The following is a 17812-nucleotide window of genomic DNA, read 5'->3' as shown; positions in this document are numbered from 1 at the left end:
TACCAAAGATTAACAAATAGATGTAGACTTCTGTTGGGCTGTTTCTGGGAGAGGGCGTAGGCTTCCTTTGTTTTTATCCCTGGTTTCTCAGAATTCCCAATGGATGTGGCTGTAGATCCTTTGGCATAGACTCTTCCGCAATTCCCCTCAATACCAAGAGATGATTTTGTGTTCTCTCACTCTGAGGTCTCTCCCTAGGACATGAGCTTTCTCACAGTCTTATGATCAACAGCACAGAGAATAGCAGAATAAGACTGATCCTTGGGTATCAACTTGACACCAGGTTTTTTGTGTGCGTATCCCCATTCCTCACTTTTTCTTGGAAATGGATAAACATTCTTAGAAATTAGAAAGTTACAACTTAACCTTCACCTTCAAATGGCCAGAGTATCTGCTGTTTTTAACCTGGGAATCTGACACAAATAAATCAATTTGATCCTCTTCAATTAGTCCTTATACAGGTCACATCATACCAATCCTGTGTCATCATATTCCTTTATTCAGCTATGTTGCTGATTTGGGGGACATTTATTTTTATGGTTATTTGTTATTTATAGGAATATGTACTAGGGTATGAGATATGATATTCTCTCTACTTTCTTTCCTTTTGGATATGAATTTTACTGATTTTAAATTATTTCCTTATTTAGATCATAGATGTGTTCAGACTTTTTACTTTTCATATTGCTTGTACTTATCAAATAGCTACTATTGTTTCACATTTGTTCACACTTACAAAGGGACTCAATTGAGAAGTATTGAAAGTGAATGTTTCTCTGTGTAAGTTGTCATGTCTTTTATCATTGAATTTTACAGTAATTATAAGAAGTGTAAGTTATATAATGACCTTGCAAGATGATATATCATGGAGGATAGAAATTGCTTAAGATTTTTCTTACATATTCATACAGTCTTTGAGGTCACTTTGAGATTGCCTTAATCAGCAACTTAGCTTAAGGGCAGTGACGAGTTCAACAACTCAAATTTATTGTAGGATCTCCTAACAAGCTAATCGCTTTACTGACCAACTTAATCTATTGCTACTCTCAACGTTAGCTCCCTCTATGCCAGAGCACATATGGTTCTGCTAAGACAGTGCATTTATTCACTTATAGGAGTGCTTTAAAAATTTCATATAAAATGCATTTTATAAAAGTCAAGGATACATTTAAAAACTTTTCAGCACCATGATAAACATGTTTTAATACCATTTTTGTGCAAATATTTTGAAGTACTGGTATGAGTTAGATGAAAGGCTATGATGAAGCATTGTTGGCTATGATGATCACTACAATTCCACAGGTTTCTGTTTGACACAGATTTGTCAATTTTCAAATATTGCTCATTCCAGTTTTTTAGCCCATTGAGCTTAAAATTTCATCATTTCAATATTATACTACTGCTTTTCATTCTTTCTCTGGATGCTTATTTCTGATATCATTTTACCTGTGCCTAAGGAATATCCTTGGACATTTCTTATGGTTAAGTTTCCAGGTGATAAGTCCTTTTAGCTTTTGTATGTCTTAAAATATCTTTAGTATAACTTTATTTTATCATTTTTTTTCACTGAGTTGAGAATTCTGGGATAAATTTTTCCCCTAATATTTTGAGGATATGCTCTATTCTTTTTTGTTGGCATTGTTTCCCACAAAGTCAATAGTAATTTTGCTTCTTTGTACATCAGATTTTTCTTTTGGGTATCATTGAAATTTATTAAAATAATTTGATTCTGATGTCCCTTGGTGGAGTTTCTTTTTTTTTTTGGAGGGGGGGGACAAATTCCTGGATCTGTCAGTGCAGGTTAATTTAAATAAGTTGAGGAATTCCTTATCTTATTGCCAACTTTTTTTGTGTATGTGTGAAGTAGAAGTTTGCTCATCTATTGGGAATGAGTGCATAAGTGATATGTCAGATGTTTGAAGCAAATGAAAAATATTTATTGTGAAAAATGTGAGGGTCTAATTGTTATTGATGATTAAGACAAACTTTCACTAGTAACAAGCCTTTGTTATGTTCTCATGAAATTCCTACTTTTTCTGCTATGAACATCAAAGAGATAGTCAATTGAAAAAAAAATTAGGCATAATTTTTTCCAACTGTGAGAAGTTATTGAATATATTTATAGGGTAGAAAGTGAACAGAAAAGATAGTGGAAAGAAAAGGAGATATTTCAGTGGTCAAGGAACCACAGATTCTGAGATGATCAAGGAGAAAATATAGAGTTGTGACTTAGAGATCTGAAATATTGGGAATCTAGGGGTAAATTATTGACTATTTTAATTTCGCATGCCAGTGTTACCACAGTTCTATGTGACAATGTGATCCAGAGAGTTGTCATGGTAAAATAATGCTAAGATGTGTGGAGATGGGCTGCCAAAGGAGAAAGCAGACAGGAAAATAGGATAGGTTATCCAAATAAAGTTTGAATGAACCTAGTATGTTAATTAGGGCTTTGAGATGAAAAGTGCTAATGAATGGAATTCTGGAAGATCAACAGCTGGTTTGTAATGAAGAGAAAAATGACCTGGAGAGGTGCACACATTTTACCTAGGGGTGGAAAGATCGTTTTAGGACAACTGGAAGGACAAAAGTAATAATGCCAATCCAAGGTATGTGGGGTATGGTTGAATGACAGTTGCCGTGAGAACAGATCATAAATCAAATAGCCACTGATGAAATTAAAAGAATCAACAGTTTCTGACCTCTCTTAGATAAAAAAGGGAAACTTTCAGAGAACCCCCAAAGTACAAAAATAACATGCACATTGGCATCAGTAAATTGGAAAGCACATTTTTAAAAAAATCAACTCAATAATGAGGAATGTAATAAAAGTGCCACACTAAATTAAAAGAAAGAGAGCTTAAGAAACCAGAGAGTGGAGATATATAAAGCAGTGATCTAGACTCAACATCTGGAAAGCATTTGTCTTTTAAGAGCAAATCAGAGAAAATTAGAAAAAAAATATAATAAATGTAAAAAAAATGATTTCTTCACTGTGCTTTAGGGAAAATACATAAATAAAACTTTATTAAAGTCCTAAATTATAATGACATAAACATCCAAAGAAAGAAGACAGTTAACCCTAGATTATGTGGATTTGGAATTTTGGTTGATTTTCAATTTTTTCTCAAATAATTTTTCTATATATCTTAAAAGCTTCCAATTTTGGTAAGTAATGTAATAATAAATGAGCAAGCATTACTTAAAACATGAGTTGAAAAGAAATGTCAAAATTCTAAGTAGACTTCTAAAACATAAGGCAAATTATAAAGAACTTAGAGACAAATAAAATTGAAAGCAGAACATACCAAAACTTGTGGGACTCAATGACAACATCACAAAGCAGGGAAATTAAAACTATAAATATTTACATTTAAAGAAAAGACAAGAATGGTCTCATGTCAACAACCTAGCCTTACCACATAAGGAACTAGAAAAATAAGAATGACCTAAACCCAAAACTAGCAGAAAGAAGAAAACAGTTAATATTAGAGCAGCAATAAGTGAAATAGTGAGCAGAAAAACAGAGAATATCAATGAAACCAAAAGATGGTTCTTCAAAAAGCTTAATGAAATTGACAAACCTTTACCTAGATTAACTAGGAAAAAGACAGGTCATAAATTAATAAATTCAGAAATGCAAGTGAGACATTATTACTAATTCTATAGGAATAAAAATGACAACAAAAATACTATGACCACTTAAATATAAAATATTGGATAATCTAGGTAAAGTGGACAAATTTCTAAAACCACAAAGCCTACCTACACTGAATAATGAAGAAATAGAAGGCCTAAATAGATCTCAATCTGTAAAGAGATTGAATCCATGATCAAAAATCTGACAAAGAGAAGCCCTGTATCTGATGTTAGCACTGGTGAATTCTACCAAACATTTATGGAACCAACACCAATGCTTCTCAATCTTTTCCAAAAAATTGAAGAGGAATATATACTTCTCAACTCATTCTACAAAGCCAGCATTATCCTGATACCAAATCCTTAGAAAGTACAAGAAAATAAGATTATAAACCTGTATCCCTTATGCATATTGATAGAAAAATATTCTACAAAACATTAGTGAATGAAACTCATAGCACATCAAAACTATTATGTACCATAACCAAGAACAGTTTATCCCTGGGATGCAAGGATGTTGTTCAACACATGAAAATTTATCAGTGTAACTCCCAATATTAACAGCAAAAAAATGAGAAATCATAGGATCATTCAATTGATGCATATGAGATTCAACAAAATCCAGTAGTCTTTTTTTTTTTTTTTTTTGACAGGCAGAGTTAGACAGTGAGAGAGAGAGAGAGAGAGAGAGGTCTTCCTTTTCCATTGGTTCACCCCGCAATGGCCGCTGCGGCCGGCGCACTGCGCTGATCCGAAGCCCAAAGCCAGGTGCTTCCCTTGGCCTCCCATGCAGAGGACTTGGGCCATCCTCCACTACACTCCCGGGCCACAGCATAGAGCTGGACTGGAAGAGGAGTAACCGGGACAGAATCCGGCGCCCCGACTGGGACTAGAACCCGGAGTGCCGGTGCCGCAGGCAGAAGATTAGCCTAGTGAGCCGCGGCGCCGGCCTCTATGAACTCTTAATATATAAGTTTGGTACACAAATTTGTATTGTAATTGAGTTAACTCATGAAACTTTAAATTATGTGTTATATGAACACACATACAACTAATTATGATAATATTTTATTAAAAATTACATTTTTTTCACAATCTAATTGCCTTTATTTTCTCCCCCATACCTAAGAGGCATTTGTTTGTTGTTGTGTTTAACTAATGAGGAATCTAGGACTAGCATTACATTTACTAAACCTGGCATTTGGTACATAGATTTGAAGTTCCCACTTTTTCTTTCTTTCTTGAGCTTGTAGCTACCTAAAGTACTGGTCTTTCCCTCCCACCCACTCATACTTTTTTTTTTTTGTTCTGTTTTAAGCTTGTGGCTGCCTAAATTCCTGGTATTTCACTTTTGTCTCTGGCTAAAAAAAGGAAAATGGGGGTGGGGAGGGCCTGGTGCCTCAGCAACCTGTGCTGGGATGACTTCTCTCTGCAGGATGATCCGTGTGTCTTCTCCACTTTACCTTCGTCCCTCAAGCACACTCTTTTAGAAGGGCCTGCATCTCTGACAGCTCAAATTTTCCCACTCAGAGCATTGACCTGACATGCTGCTCCTGGCCCCAGGTGGTCCCTGCTGTGAAGAGGCCAATCTCCCCCTAAGTCTTCCTGATCAACCTCTGAGAGGGTGGAGTTTGCATTTCAGAAGAACACTAGGGGCTTCAATTTCACTTTAAAATTTTTGTTATTGACAATTAAATTCCAGGGGTGTGTGTGGGGGGGACTTTAACCATGTTCATAGTTGCCAGAAAGTGCTCAATCTCACATTGATTAGATTTATCTTCTGAAATGATCTTAGAAACATCATCCAGTGTTGTTTTTCTTTTCTTTTCTTTTTTTTTTTTTTTTTTTTTTGTGTGTGGTGGTGGTGCTGGTGGTGGTGGTGAGAGGGTAAAGTGATCTCTGCTTTATTTTTTTTTTCCTTCTGCTTTTAAAAAATATATATGGAGCCATCAACTTCCATGGTTTAGATCTGTGATATCCTGTAAGGTCAAGGATGGACAGAGACAGCAAAAGGGCACAACAGAAGGGGGTGCCACAGCCAGGCAACATCAGTCCTTCCCAGGCAGCACCAAGGGCTTTCCCTGGGCCAGGGATCACTTTCTGCAGACAGGGAGTGGTTTAAATTGGTTGGTGGGAAAGTACACAGTAGCCTATGTATGTGAAAAAGGCTGCAGGAAAAGACAAGAATTTCCTGTGGGAAAGAATGTAGCAGTCTTAGAAGCAAGCTTTAGAAGCAGCCCGGTATTTGCATATCAAAGTTCTGTCCCATGTCTCCCTAACTTTGTGGATGTCCTAGTCTTCCCTGGTGGAGGCATCCCAGGAGAATCTTCCTGTCCAGGCAGCAAGGGAAAGGTATTCTGGCACTCTTTGGTCTGAAAACCGAGGGTAGTTAAAACCTTAGGAGAAATTTCACATGCAGAAACCTCTTTGTCCAGCAATATCCAGAAGAAGAAGGAAGGGGCAGGAGAGATGGTGGGATGAAGTGGACCACATACCCATGTAAACCCCAGTTTCGCTGTAGACTGGGCATTCTGGTTCTTCTGATGAGCTGCCCATCTGGCCTGTTGGATGTACTAGCTCATTGAAGTTGGCTAGCTTGCTCAGCACTAGTCTGTCTCCTGCCAGAAATTCTTTTCTTAAGAGGACCATGATCTCTGTTGTAGACATCTCTGGTAAGAAAACTCTCTTACTCCAGAGTGCTATTCCAGGACACATTGAATGGTGCTGAAGGGATTATCCACCTGTTCTGTAGCTCATGAGCCCCCTCTGCTTTCTAGTCTACCCCTCAGCCATCCACACCCAGAGGTCCTCATTGGGGGGTGGGGGGCAGCTCTACTTCTTCTGACAGGGCTCTTTCCTCAAATTGTAATCACTCACAAGTACACTGAGAACCAGTTCACATGGCCCAGTGACTTAATTTTTGGGAGCACATTGGAGAGGCAATACACAGCTACACAAGCTGCACATGAGAATGTCCAGCAAGATGGAGTGCCTTCCCAGTGCTAGAACCCAATTAGTAAGCCCTGACCAAAGAGTAGCAGCTTTTAGACTTTCATCCCAATTTAGAATGATCCATTCTCACTGCCAGTTGCACGTTAGGAATAATTATGTTACTTGAACTTTTTTTGTTTTTTGATGAGTCTGGACTCTATCAATAGACAAAAATTTTTGAAAATTATGTTTGAAAAGAAATTAATATCCAGAATATATAGTGAACTCCTAAAATTCAACAACAAAGAAGTTTAAAAAAGAAAATACCATCAATAGACATATTTCAGAAGAGAAATGAACTTGTATTGGTCATATAGTGAAAGATGATCAGTATCATTAATCATTAGGATAATCACTAGTGACGTGCAAATTAATAAATACCTCAATGAGATACTACTTCATACCCATTAAGATGACAACTATTCAAAAACAAAAACAAAACAAGAAATAATAATGGTTGGCCAGGATGTGGATACCTTCTAATGCTTGTGTGCTATTGGAGGGAATGTAAAATGGTACAACCACTGTGGAAAACAGTATGACATTTCCTGAGAATATTAAAAAATTGCATTGCATATGAACTGGAAACTCTACTTCCCAATACATACCCACAAACATTGAAAGCAGGGATCTGGCATTGTGATATAGCAAGTTAGGCTTCCTTCTGTGATGCTAGCATCCCACATCGGTGCTACTTGAAGTCCTGGCTGCTCCATTTTTGATCCAGCTTCTTGGTAACATCCTGGGAAAGCAGCAGAAGATGGCCCAAGTGCTAGAACCCCTGCACTTATGTGGGAGACCTGAAAGAAGCTGTTACACTTCTCATCCAGCTTGTTGCATGGGCTCTTTGCCACACATGTGGGAGACATGTGGGAGAGTTCTTGACTTCAGGCTTCAGCCTAACCCAGCCCTGGCCATTGCAGCCATTTGGGGAATGAACATGCAGGTGGAAGATCTATCTCTCTCTCCTTCCCACTCTCTGTAACTCTGTTTTTCAAATAAATAAATCTTAAAAGAAATAAATATTTACATCTTAAAAAAAAAACTTAAAAAAGTATTGAAAACAGGATTTGGAAGCGATATCTGTGCACGTAAGCTTATAGAAGCATTAATAACATAATTAAAATGTGGAAATAAGCTGTGTCCAGCAACAGCTTATATAAAATATGGAATATACATACAATGGAATATTGGTCAGTCTTTTTTTTTTTTTTTTTTTGACAGACAGAGTGAACAGTGAGAGAGAGAGACAAAGAGAAAGGTCTTCCTTTTGCCGTTGGTTCACCCTCCAATGGCCGCCGCGGTTGGCGCGCTGCGGCCAGCGCACCGCGCTGATCCGATGGCAGGAGCCAGGTGCTTCTCCTGGTCTCCCATGGGGTGCAGGGCCCAAGGACTTGGGCCATCCTCCACTGCACTCTCTGGCCACAGCAGAGAGCTGGCCTGGAAGAGGGGCAACCGGGACAGGATCGGTGCCCCGACCAGGACTAGAACTCGGTGTGCCGGCGCCGCAAGGCGGAGGATTAGCCTAGTGAGCCGCGGCGCCGGCCTATTGGTCAGTCTTTAAAATGAAAAAAAAAAAAAAATCTGACATATTCTAATGTGTGGAAGACAGTTGAGAACAATAAGCTATGTGAAAATAGCCAGTCACAAAAAGACAAATACTCTATAATTTTGCTTAAACATTTAGGATAGTCAAAACCATTGAGACAAAAGATAAAGTGGTTGTTTCCAGGAATGGAAAGGAGAAGGAGTTACAGAATATTGTTTAATGGATTTCAAATTTCAGTTTAATGGGATGAAAAGAGTCAACAGTATGGACTGAGTGATGGTTGCACAGCAATATGAAGTTTTTAATATCAGTGGATTGTACACTTACAATGACTGAGCTGGTGATTTCAAGTGTATTTTACATAATTACAACAATAGAAAAATTATAAATAGGCACCTATACATATACTGAACATATCTCTAGAAAGCTGCATTTTTATTTAGGTTTTATCCAGGAAGGGAAAGAAACACTTGTGACCTATTATTTGTTGGCAATGGCACTTTCCCTTTCTATAATCGAACCACCACAGCACAAGTTATTAAGAGGTGAAGTGGATATCATCAAATAGTCTGTGAAAAGAGCTCATTGTTGTGGGAATGTATCTTTACTTAATAGTAGTGTTAACACTTCCTGGGCTCATTTGTTGTTTGGGCGTGCAGCAAATTTTGCTTCGTTCCTATCAGATATCAAGGTCAACTCTATTATTTTCAGTTAAGTCCTATGGGGTTTTCACTGAATGTTAAGTAAAAATCATCTTGTTTCAGTACAGCTACCTTGGTGAAATGAAAGAGAATGGGAAAGTTAAATCTGAACTCCCTTTTTTAAACAAGGGTTTTACTGCAACCCATTTAGAATAGACTGATTCCCCAACTCAGACTTTGATGGCTTAGAAACAATGAAATCTGAATGAATGTGTGAATAGACATTGTCCAGCAAATATCAGAAGGCTGCTCTCTCTGGAAAGTAGCCTTCCAGAGCAAGATGGAAAGGATTAAATGAAGAAAAATGCTTAAGGTGTTTAAAACATATTGGAAAATAATGTTAGAAGATAGCTGTCCATCAGGATGATTTGGAAAATATCTATTCTTGAAAAAATTGAAGTTATTGGAGTAAAATTTATAAAAATAGATCATAGCAGCAGACTTACTTGCTGTTAGTGCATGAACTAAATGACCTAAAACACTTTTCCACATCTTGTTGTCATTTCTCGTAGGATTCTTTTACTTACAAAAATGACAGAGCACAGTTTGCTGCAATTGTTTTCAATTGTATTTTATTCAGTGATCGAAAAATAATTCTGAAACTTTTTTTTGTAGGAGGAATTTAGAAGTGTTTCTCAATTGTTTTAATTCCTCTAAACCTTCATTTCTCTTTTAAGAACACATCAAAACAGGAGTGGAGTTCCCTTCTCTCCTTTTGCTGAAATGTTAGATTTCACGTTTGCTGGTATGCCTTTCTTTTGAAAAGTTCACTGTTTCTTCAAGAGTTACATAATCTCATTAATTTTCTCACTAATCCCTGTGAGCTATGAAACCAATACAATGCTCTTTAAAAAGTGAAGGAATTTGAAGGAGAGCTAGAAAATGACTGATGATGGGACAGCCAAGGAAAACTGCTTATACATCCTCATACAATTGATGTAGACACCCAATTAGCACAACTCCACTGGTTCTTCTTGAATGTGTCTCCAGGTGCTATTGCAGGTTGATGTGAAGGGCTTGGGAAAAGGAGAAGCAAGCAGTAACAAGAGATGTAGGTCAGCACAGAAGAGAAATGTTATTTATATATTTCCTTCCTACTTGTTTTCATGAAAGCCTCTCATCTTCCTAATATTGAGCATCCAAGATTTAGATAGGAGTAACAGAGAAAATGGGTGTTTATAGATGAACAGCTAAAGATGGGCAACAGGATGTTGCTTACCTTCAGAAGCATTTTCTATTTTATTTTAGAAATAGTACAAAGGAGGTTCACACATCAGATGCCTTCTTGTTAGATTTGTAGTCCTATGGTCAGCATCTTATATGGAGCATGGCAGAAGGGCTGCATCCTTGTGGGAGTCTGCCTAGATTAATGAAAGTAGAAACAGTGGAAAGGAAAGGAGTCTGGTGTAAGTCTCAGAATGGGAAAAATCCTAGTTAGAGGCCGGCGCCACGGCTCACCAGGCTAATCCTCCGCCTGCGGCGCTGGCACCCCCGGTTCTAGTCCCGGTTGGGTTGCTGGATTCTGTCCCAGTTGCTCCTCTTCCAGTCCAGCTCCCTGCTGTGGCCCGGGAGTGCAGTGGAGGATGGCCCAAGTGCTTGGGCCCCTGCACCCCATGGGAGACCAGGATAAGCACCTGGCTCCTGGCTTTGGATTGGTGCAGTGCCGGCCATAATGGCCATTTGGGGGGTGAACCAATGGAATGAAGACCTTTCTCTCTGTCTCTCTCTCTTTCTCTCTCTCTCTCTCTCACTGTCTAACTCTGCCTGTCCAAAAAAAAAAAAAAAAAAAAAAAAAAAAGAAAGAAAGAAATCCTATTTAGAAGGTTTTTTTTTTATTTCCTATTTTCACTGGAATGCATTTTGGCTAGTAATCATTGTAGTTAGTGATGCAGGCAGGGAGGAGAGCTAGCAAGGAGGAGCCTCACATGATACATGACATTTATGAATTTTCCATAAAAGGAAAAGAAGATGGGCCATACTCAAGCCCCACTCCAGATTGCAAACCTTATGAATATTTAATTAAACCCCACCCTAGACACCACTCTCTTGTCCCCAGTTCTTGTTAAGGGATGGCCCCAAAACTTGCTGAGTGCAGTTGTCTTCTGACATACCTGTATTCCTTCGTAAGTATGTACTATTGTTTTACATGCAGATAAATTTTGCTTTTCTGATGACCTTGACCTATGTCTCATCCTCAAATTCCTCCTTACAAGAGAGACAGGAACCTGAACCCAGTCACCCCAATGATGGTATTATTTATTAGACATTATTTTTCAGGGACTCATTTAAATACTTAAGTCATGCCTACTTCATAAACACCATGAACTAGACTTTTTTTTTAAAAAATTATTTATTTGGAAGTCAGAATTACAGAGAGGAAGAGACAAAGAGAGAAGTCTTCCATCTGCTGGTTCACTCCCCAGATGGTTGCAATCAGCCCAGCTGGGCTGATCTGAAGCCAGGATCCAGGAGCTTCTTCTGGTCTCCCATGTAGGTGCAGGGGCCCAAGGACTTGGGCCATCTTCTACTGCTTTCCCAGGCCATGGTAGAGAGCTGGACCAGAAGTGGAACAGCCAGTACTTGAACTGGTGCCCAGAGATGGGATATTGGCCCTGCAGACAGCTTTACCCACTATGCCACAGTACCAGCCCCAGAAACCCAGGCATTTTTATTATCCTCATTTGATGGACAAGAAAGCTGGTAGAAGATCATGTGACATGCCCAAAGTGGTATGCGGTGCTCCTCAGGGAGCTTTGCTTGGCAACTTGCATTCTTCTTGTAAATGACTTACCCCCTCTTGCTTCTTCTTATTAAAGATATTTATTGAATGTTGCTGTGAACATTGCTTCTAACGTTGTGGAAGATCAACCAACAGACACTTTAGTGCTTTATCTGAAAGCTCATGGAATTGAATATCTTTTGATAAGAGCAAAGATACAGTTTGGCATGCTCCAGTCTGATTGGAGTTGACGCCTCAGGTCAAGCAACAGGGAGGGTGATCCAGAATCATCTTTCACATGATAGAACAGCAATGAGCCAGGAGGCAGCAGCAGGCCCACTCATAGTCTGATATAGAACGACTTACAGTCATGCTACATCTAAATGGAGTCAGTCAGTAGTGAATCAGTATGCACATAGGTAGGTAGATAGACACATAGACAGGTAGAGGCATGATATGCTGCCAAACAAATTTATTTGGCAGAAAGTTATCTGATCAAAATTTTCAAATCTTCAGCATGCTTTACTTCATCCATGCATTCAACACGTTTTCCAAGACACTGGCCATGGTTCTGAAGGAACAGCCTTTGAACAAAGTGTATAAGCATTGCCCATGGAGTCAGACTGACATACCAGCACTGCCCTCTTGAAGAGTTTCATAAATGATATTGTTTTTCGTATTTCAAGCAAAGCACTATATGGATGGATATATTACATAGTATATATTATATATTATATATTGTATATTATATATGCATCTAGGGTTTTCATAAACTAGATCTGATGTTCCAGCTCTGCTTTAGAGTTCAGTATATTAACATTCCTCACTATGGCCCTTAAAGAAACTGTTTAAAACAAACACTGATTTCAACAAAATAATTGCTAATCTTCTGTTATTTTGTTAGTAAAATGCCTGAAACTTGGTAAAATATTTATTCTAATATTTACTCTGAAGAGTAACTTTAAAAATGATAATATGCAATTTTAACAGCTACTATTTGCTGTAAAAAATGAAAAGGAAAAAAATCTAATACTAACCATAAATATAACAAGCAGAGTTAAGTAAAGCAGAAATCAAAGAAACTAGATAAATCATATTTGATATGCCTGTTCATGCTTAAAAAGCAAAACAAAAAGAGTGTTTAGCTGTACCTCTGAACAACCACATTAATTTGACTTGGGTGAGATGGGTTTAAAATTCAACAATCTTCAACTTTCAGATAATTCTTAAATGTTATGCCTTGAAATTTCCAAAGGCATTATATGTTTTAAATTTGACTATTTATATTCATGGTTTCAATGTTAATTTGAAATTAATTATCTACTCTATGATATCTATGATTATTTGAAGACAACTGTTAACATACTATCTGGCATTATAAAAACAATTGCTAGTAAACAATAATTGTTACTATTAAAACAATATTATTGCTAGTAAAATTCCAGTGGTGTAAAAGGTGAGTCTCCCCTGTTTACGTGTGGCTACTAAACTATGGCTATCCTTAGTGAAAATTTTTACGGGACTGTATTTAACATAAGATACTGCTTAAATTATGTGTTTTCCCTGAGTTTTATAGGACAGTCCCCAGATTAGTTTCTGAGAGCAAAATTATGCAATTCAGTTGAGTTCAAAGAAGGCCCCTTGCTTGCTCATTCAAAGACTCCAGTTGCCCTTGAGCGGTGAAACAGGCTACACTGCAACACTGGAACAGCGCCTTAGCAGCCTTTATCTTTTGGAGCAAGTGAGGAAGAGAGAGAGCGAGGAGGCAATTCTGTGTTTGTGAAGAAAGCCTATGCCATTGTCTTCCTTCTTGGAAGAATAATGAGGGCTCCGCTCACTTGATTTTCTTTCCTGAAGCTAAGGTAGTGGGACTTCCAAAGGATCACTGTTTAAGTTTGCTTGTGTCTCCACTGTGATGACCTGCCATTTGCTATATCTGGAAATGTTTTACGGCCAAGGCTGCTGGTCTACCCCGATGCTATTGGAGAAGTGAGAGATGCAGAGAAATGACATAGTGAGATATTGGATCAGGTTAGGGGGAAAAGACTGCTGTCTAGGATTCCCAGGCAGGGAGGCAAGTGAAAGATGGATCCTGCATATGGCCTCAGGCCCCACTGTGATGAAATTGGAGCTGGAATCTTGCAGAGCAACACTATAGCACAACAAGCACAGTGGTCCCCAAAAGAAATAAGCACTGGGGTAACTCAAATGAGAATCAACCAGCAAATGTATCTGAGTCTTACAAGGAACTTGTCACACCTGGAGAGCTGACCGGGATTGGTCCCAAGACAGACAGCATGGCCTCCGAGTCTCCTCTTCCCTCGTAGGCTTCTAAATATGAGCAAAATGAGAAGAGACCATAAGGTGATCTCAAATCCTGTCCCATCTCTGCTACAAAACTGTATTGGGTCTTTGCAGGGAAGACTGTGTGGGGAGAATTAGGCAGAGCGAGAGGAAAGAAGAGTGCAGACCATGAAGGAAACCCGCTTTCAATAATTTTGAGGTTTTAGGGGGCCAGTACTGTGGCTCAGCCAGTAAAGATACTACCTGGAGTGCCCGCATCCCTTATGGGCACTGGTTCGAGTCCCAGCTGCTCCACTTCTGATCCAGCTCTCTGCTATGGCCTGGGAAAGCAGTAGAAGATGGCCTAAGTCCTTGGGCCCCTGCATCCATGCAAGAGACCCAGAGGCAGCTCCTGGCTCCTGACTTTGGATCGGCCCAGCTCCGGCCATTGTGGCCACCTGGGGAGTGAACCAGCAGATGGAAGATCTCTCTCTCTCTGCCTCTTCCTCTTTGTAACTCTGCCTTTTAAATAAATAAATAAATAAATCTTTAAAAAAAGTTTGAGGTTTAAATGAAAGGTTAGATCTGTAAAACTAGAGAGATGCAAAATTTAACAATGAAGCCCAGTACCCAAAGAGTGAATAAAGCCAGGAGCTAATGACTGTTAGAAATGTAAAGTTACTTAGTCTTTATTGTCCTAAGCTTGCTGTCATTTGGAAGTATAGACTACTATAGCTATGAGTAAATCAGAAAGAATATCTTTCTGCTCTTTGCATCATCATCTAGCAGGATATTTCAAATAGTTCTTGGGAAAAAAAAGAATTAAAAATTAAATTATGTTTGCTTTTGTGTAAAAAAGCTTTAAATCTTGCATAATTTTTTTCATAATATGCATATACATGAACTTTTTTATAACCCTCAATATGTATGGATTTCAAAAATTTTTGCACCAAAATGAACATATTTTAATTTCATTTTCCATTAACATATTAAAGTACATGCTCAATAAATAGAATTGGACACATTAATCCTTAAGTTTTAAAATGATTCATTTATTTATTTGAAAGAGTAATAGCAATAGAGAAAGCTGGAGAGAGAGATCAGGAGAGATCTCCCATCTGCTGATTCACCCTCAAACGGCTACAAGGACCAGGGCTGGACCAGGGCAAAGCCTAGAGACAGGAATTCCTGTTACATGGGTAATAGGGATTGAGGTACTTGAGCTGTCTAATGTTGCTTTCCCAGGTGTATTAGCAGCAAGCGGGATTGGAAATGGAGCAGCCCAGACATTAAATGGCACTCCAACAGGGGATGTTGGTGTTGTAGGCAGCCAGTTAACCCACTCTGTCACAACACTAGTCCCAATCCTCAAATTGTAGCAAATAAATCAGATAGGAAGAAGTATGAGAATAAACACTGGAACCATTTTACCTCGTTTTCAATCCAATGTTTTTCCTCCCTAAAGTTACATTGTTCCTATATTTGGATAGAAAAACCAGCTATTGATTGTGACAAATATACTAATATGAGATGTTATTAATGTGGGGCACTGGTAGGACGCTGCTCTGTACGGCTTCACATTTTGGTTTTGTAAATTAAAACTATTCTGGAAGAAAAATTTAAAAAATGCTTAGCTTAACTCTTAAGTTTGAATTGAAGCCCCATCTTGAAGACCTGAGCTTTACCCATTTTAAAGGGCAGAGTCTTCCAGTCTTGTCTTCCTGTCCTTTGCTAACTTGCATGGTTTGGTTATGAAGCTGAAGGAACCACTTCTTTTTCAGTGTGTTTCTGAAAAAAACCTTGGGTTTCATTCAAGGCTTCTCTGACCAGGCTTGTGTGTGATTGATGTCTTCTTAAGAAACATCACTGTGTGAGACACATCATTTTGAAAGTTTCAAGTTTGGAGACATTAGAATTAACTCTTGAGTACCTTTCACAAGATCCTCCGATCAAACTCAAAGTTTATGGAGGGCAAAAAATAATTTTTCATTATGTGGAGAAAACAGCTTTTATGTTCCTTGTTATATTCTTGAATATGAGTAAAAAGTGTTAAATGAAATAGGAGTTCTATATTATTCTACAGGTGAGAAAAGTAGGTGCAGTCATCCGTGCAGGTATCTATGAAGCATTCTCTTTGCAAAGTCAATTTGATTGCAATTGTAAATCGTTTACAGTATAAATGATTCACAGACTTGTGAATATTAAACATTAAATTATAATGATTCTGTGTGTGTGTGAGAGAGAGAGATTTTCAAATAAAATAGAGGCAGGAGTAGCTATTTGACACAATGGTTAAGCTGCTGCTTAAGACACCTGCAGCCCATATCAGAGTTCCTGATTTTGAGTCCAAGCTCCACTCCTGATTCCAGCTTCCTGCTAATGAACACCCTGAGAGGTGGCAGGTGATGGCGGCAATAATTGGGTCCCTGCTCCCCAGATGGGAGACCACATGAAGTTCCTGGCTCCTATCTTCAGACTGGCCCAGTTCCAGCTATTTTAGCTATTTCATGAGTGAAATATAGATGGAAGATTGATCTCCCCTGTGTCTCTCATCCCCTGCCCCATCCCTGTGCGTGTGTGTGTGTGTAGTGTGTGTGTGTGTGTTTCTCTCTCGCTGTCACTCTATCTTTCAAATAAATTTTTTTTTAAAAAAGGTTTTGGAATTATGCCTAGCCCTATTCATATCGAACTTACCAGTACTTAAAAAGAGGTTCGACTTCTTATTATGTCTAGCGATGATAATCATATTTGCCTTGCATGGTCACGGGACAGATAGGTAATATGTGTAAAGCATTTGATTGGATTAATAGCTCAATGGAATGAGCTATGCAATGCACTAAGAAAAGTCTCTGATACAGAGTGCATTTTCAATAAATTTAATGCCCTTTAACATGTGTCTTTAACTTGTGTCTAAAGTAGAATTAGAAATATTATGAAATTTTGCTTGTCAAGGGGGATTTTTAAAACTATATCTTTGGCCTGAGATATGTTCATAGATCTTCTTTATTAATATTCCTTTTAAAACACTATTTCATTTATACTAAGCTCTTTCACATTTTACCATATTCTTGTATTTAGAAGGTAGCAAGTTGTTTTTGAAAAGAAAATGAATATTGGTTGAGGAATCTTATCAAATATTTCATTTCTGTCTCTTAAAATAATCTGTATGAGGTATGCATTTCTCTTTAATAAGACTTTAACAATCAGCTATATTCATTTATACATTTTTTCTATTCTCTTTAAGATCTCATTATATTTGCATGCAAAAAAATATTATTTGATGATAGAAGACTCTGGGTTCTGGAATAAAATTACATTCCATTGTTAATGATTAAAAGTATGATTTTCTTGGTTTCAACATTCTGATAAGAGAGTACAATCAGCTATTTTGTTGAATAATTCTCAAAGGGAAATGTGAAATCTTGGTATCTGCCCTCAAGTATTATAAGTGAAGAGGATCTTATGTTATATTCAAGTAGGAAAAATTGCCCTAATTCTGTAATCAAAGAAACTCATATGGAGTGTGTTTCCTCTAAATTGCCTAGTCATTCAGTCATAACAGAGATTTATTTAGTCCCAACTCTTTACCAAGCACCATATTAAGTGATCTAAGTAATCACAACAATGAATAGTATCTAGCATCTACCCTCAAAGAGTCTACAATTTAGCACAAGAGATCCTGTACCTGGTATTTTGGGCAGGGAGAAGGATGGGTGCAGAGTCCTGGTTCATGACATCTGAGGTGCCTTTTGAAATCTATGCATGACACCTCCACTAGGATTTTAACGTTTCCCACAGTGAGGGAGGTGCTCCTGGGCCATCTCTGCCAAATGTTGAGTACTCCTGCTGTGGCGAGCCACTGCAGTGCATGGAGACATTTTGAGCTGGCTAGTGCAAGAAGGTGGGGATAAAAGCAAGGATAACAGAGTT

This window comes from Lepus europaeus, chromosome 16, assembly GCF_033115175.1.
Source record: "Lepus europaeus isolate LE1 chromosome 16, mLepTim1.pri, whole genome shotgun sequence".
Classification (NCBI taxonomy): Eukaryota; Metazoa; Chordata; class Mammalia; order Lagomorpha; family Leporidae; genus Lepus; species Lepus europaeus.
The sequence above is the reverse complement of the archived record's forward strand: the minus strand, read 5'-3'. Positions refer to the sequence as shown.